This window comes from Acomys russatus, chromosome 21, assembly GCF_903995435.1.
Source record: "Acomys russatus chromosome 21, mAcoRus1.1, whole genome shotgun sequence".
Classification (NCBI taxonomy): domain Eukaryota; kingdom Metazoa; phylum Chordata; class Mammalia; order Rodentia; family Muridae; genus Acomys; species Acomys russatus.
In genome coordinates, this window is record NC_067157.1 from 59,828,183 (window position 1) to 59,833,146 (window position 4,964).

The following is a 4,964-nucleotide window of genomic DNA, read 5'->3' on the forward strand; positions in this document are numbered from 1 at the left end:
TTGTAGGTTTCTGAGGAGCTTCTGTAAGGCAGAAGACACTGAAAACTACTATTCTTAGATTGGGTCTTTTCACAGTGTCCCAGATTTCCTGGATGTTTTGTATTTAACATTTTTTTTGACTGATGTATCCATTTCTTCTACTGTATCTTCAATGCTTGACAGTCTCTCCTCCTTCTCTTGTATTCTGTTGGTGAAGCTTTCTTAATCTTTTCATTTCCAGAATTCTTTCATGTTGTTTTCTTGTTGTTTATTTTTTTGTTGTTGTGGTTGGTTGTATTTTTTTGGCAGTCTTAACCAGTGTTATTCATTTCCTTTCATTGCTTGTGTGTTCCTATATTTCTTTAAAGGATTTATTTCCTCTTTCAGGACCTCTATCACAGTCATACAGGCTGTTTTGAGGTCCTTTTGTTGTTCCTCTGCTTGTTGGAATATTCAGGGATTTCTGTGGCAAGATTGCTGGAATGTAGTGAAGACATGTTGTCCTGGCTGTCATTGATTCTGTTTTAAAATGATGTCCAGGTATCTGGGATTGGGGAGATTATAGGTCTCCGTGCTCATATCTGGTTTCATCTTTGTTGGGTGGATGTGTTGTCTCTTGGTTTCTGTTTCCTCTGGATTTTAGGTAGCTGTGTTGCCTGGTAGGGAATGTCCTGTCCACCTGACATGTGTCATGCAGGGAGTTCTAGGTAAAACGTGTTCCAGGGTACTGGGAACAGACATGTAGGAACAGAAATAAGCTCGGAGTCTGAGAAAGAGAGTAGAGTGCTCCACCAGGATCTGCCCATTTAGTCTACATGCAATGGGGGTTGTGAATGAAGAGACGTCACCCCAGAAGATCTGCTATAACTGTGGGGTTGAGACTTGGGGATTAAATCAGGGGTAATGGAAGGAGAATTGATTTCCTTGGTGGAGTGGCTTGTGGGTTAGCAAGGAGTGCCTGCTATAGTTGGGGCAAGATAAAGCAAGGGGCTGGGGAGGAAGGGTAAGAAGGGAAGGTGTGTGGGATCCAGATATGGGCAGTGTGGGGAAGGAACGAAGCACATGTTCTGTTTCGGGTTGACAATGGGCGGTTGAATTTAGTGGATAGAAGCAGGTGACATTATATAATGTGTGAAATAATGTATATACATTTGTTGATCACCTGTGAATATCTACAACTTTATGACTTTGTGTATTGGTTAAATTTCTTTTGAAAAGTTTTATAATGTCCACAGCAAAGACAACACATGATGGCAGCTCTGTGTACCAGCACTCAGTCTGCCAGGAAGACTACACCATGCCTCCTGCAGTAGAACCCTGAGTGTGTGCTTTACCCATAGCTTCTCAATTTGGAGATTGTAGAGGAGATTTCAGCTTACAGGGTATTACGTCTATATTTTTATTTAGGCAATTATAAGTATACAAGGGGACATATTTTTAGAATACTATAAAATATATGAAAAATCATGAGATGAGGCTGGAGCAATGAAAGAAAAGTTGTTATCTATTAAAAGAAAATAACATTTCAGTTGATTGTTGAAGAATGAATGTGAGTGTGCATATGTGTGTGTGTGAATGTGTGTGCATATGTGTGTGAATGTGTGTGTGCATATGTGTGTGTGAATGTGTGTGTATTTGTGTGTGAATGTGTGTGTGTGAACATGTGTGTATTTGTGTGTGAATGTGTGTGTGCATGTGTGTGTGTGCATGTGTGTGTATTTGTGTGCCTGTTTATGTTTCTCTGTGTGTGAATATGTGTGTGTGTGAATGTGTGTGTATTTGTGTGTGAATGTGTGTGTGTGAACATGTGTGTGTGTAAATGTGTGTATTTGTGTGCCTTTATGTTTCTCTGTGTGTAAACATGTGTGCATGTGTGTGTGACTGTGTGTGTGAACATGTGTGTGTGTGAATGTGTGTGTATTTGTGTGTGAATGTGTGTGTGAACATGTGTGTGTGTGAATGTGTGTGTATTTGTGTGCCTGTGTATGTTTCTCTGTGTGTGAACATGTGTGTATGTGTGTGTGAACGTGTGTGTATTTGTGTGTGAATGTGTGTGTGCATATGTGTGTGAATGTGTGTGTATTTGTGTGCCTGTGTATGTTTCTCTGTGTGTGAACATGTGTGTATGCCTGTGCATATGCCCGTGTGTGTGTGTGTGTGTGTGCATCTACGTTAGGAAGAGCAACTCAATGGATTGTAGGAGGTGAAAATTATTGACCAAAAGGAAACACATCTAAGATGAAGAAAAAAATTAAATGATACACTGTTTCTACTCTTAAATGTAATGGTGTTGTGACACTAATTTCCAGAATGTTGGCTTTCCTGCATAATCTAATTTCTGCTGGGCTTTTTCTCATTATTTGTTGTTCCTGTTCTCTAAGGCGATGCACTATCAACCACATGTTGCTACTGCTGTTATGTGTGTTCTTCATGCTTGCCCTTCTTAGCAGATCAAATAAGTTTTCCACCAGATATGGACAGATTTAAAGGTCTCTGCTCTAATTCAAAGTTTGTGGTAGGATATTGGAAAGGAACAAGGGAAGTACAATGGGAAGGAGAGGGAAAAAACACACACACACACACACACCACACACCACATACACACCACACACACACACACACACACCACATACACACCACACACATACACACACCACATACACACCACACACACCACACACACACAACATACATACTACATACACATACACACCACACACATACACACACCACATACACACCACACACACCACACACACACAACATACATACTACATACACATACACACCACACACATACATGCACACACACATACACACACCACACATACACACACCGCACACATGCCACACACACACGCACACACATACACACACACGCACACACACACCAGACATACACACACACCATACACATACACACCACACACACCCACCACACACACACACACACCACCATACACACACACACCACACACACACACCACACACACACACCCCACCACACATACACACTACACACACATACACACACCAACATACAAATACACACACCACACACACATGCACACACACCACACATACACACACACCACACATACACACACATACCACACATACACCCCACATACCATACACATACACACACACCACACACACACACCACCACACATACACACACGAGGGGGGGAGGAGAGGCAGGTGCTCAAACTCTGCTTTACTTATCAAATAGAACTGCAAGTCCTTCATTGCTTGGGTTTATAATGTATCCAAATCCAATTGACTCAAAGAATTCACATCTTTTAAATGTTCTGTGCAAAGATCAATGTAACAGATAGGAAAAGGGAGTAAATGCCTGTTGTGAGATTCCTCTCTCCCTGTAAGTGCTTTGGTAGAAGAACAGCTTTCCTAGACTAAAACTGAGGAGCACAGATATGGCATTCTTAAATTCACTCACATCTTAATGTCTGCACCTGTTGAAGTATGCCTGGACAGCTCAGTATCTCCAACAGACGGCACCAACATAAACAAGATGATCTTCCTCTCAGAACCCACACACGGGATAACTCTAGACAAACTTGTGATCTGCATACTGCCTTTACCAATTCTTTTGACAAAGAATTACATAGCACTCGATATATAGTTTTGATGTACTTGATTTTCAAGATGGCCCAAGGATTAACTTATTATTTTTGTATTAAGGGTTAGGTTATTAAATCTGAGGGTGTGTGCATATGTACATATATACAGGTAAATAAAACAGACAGAAGGAGACTCTTGACTCTAATTGCAAAGTCATTTATATCAGCAAAGACAACATGGCAAATTGTATTATCTTCAGCAAATATAGTAATGATTCAAAGGGTACCATTTATGGCCACACGCACTTCATCATTACAGCCATCAATCACATTTACATTCCAATTAGCCTCTCTGGCCCATCAACTCGGCTCTCCCATTAAGATGTGAAATGAAGAATTATATTGTTATAATGATAGAAAAATGGCAATGTGTGGCTACAAATAAACAGGGCAAAGCTTTTCAAGATGATTTGCTTACCCCTTCACTTTCTGCTGTATTCTTTTTACAAAAATATAACTGCAACTGTTGTCAGTAGTCAGAAATAATTAAATAGTTGTAGGGGGAAAAAACCAAAGTCAACAACCTTAGAATTCTGTATAATTGCATCATGCTTATGGAAAGAGACAATTGTTTCCATCAGTCAACGTCAAGAAAAGGCTAATTGTTTTCACTCTTCTCAATCAGAAGATAAAAGTTGAGAATGGGGAATGACAACAGCCTCTACCACGTAAGCACAAAACGTGCTATTTCAGATAAGCAGAAAACGTGCTATTTCAGATAAGCAGAAAACATGCTATTTCAGGTAAGCAGAATACATGCTATTTCAGGTAAGCAGAAAACATGCTATCTCAGGTAAGCAGAAAACAACATGCTATTTCAGGTAAGCAGAAAATGTGCTATTTCAGATAAGCAGAAAACATGCTATTTCAGGTAAGCAGAAAACATGCTATTTCAGGTAAGCAGAAAACAACATGCTATTTCACGTAAGCAGAAAACAACATGCTATTTCACGTAAGCAGAAAACAACATGCTATTTCAGGTAAGCAGAAAACATGCTATTTCAGGTAAGCAGAAAACAACATGCTATTTCACGTAAGCAGAAAACAACATGCTATTTCACGTAAGCAGAAAACAACATGCTATTTCACGTAAGCAGAAAACAACATGCTACTTCAGGTAAGCAGAAAACAACATGCTATTTCACGTAAGCAGAAAACATGCTATTTCAGGTAAGCAGAAAACAACATGCTATTTCAGGTAAGCAGAAAACAACATGCTATTTCACGTAAGCAGAAAACAACATGCTATTTCAGGTAAGCAGAAAACAACATGCTATTTCACGTAAGCAGAAAACAACATGCTATTTCAGGTAAGCAGAAAACAACATGCTATTTCAGGTAAGC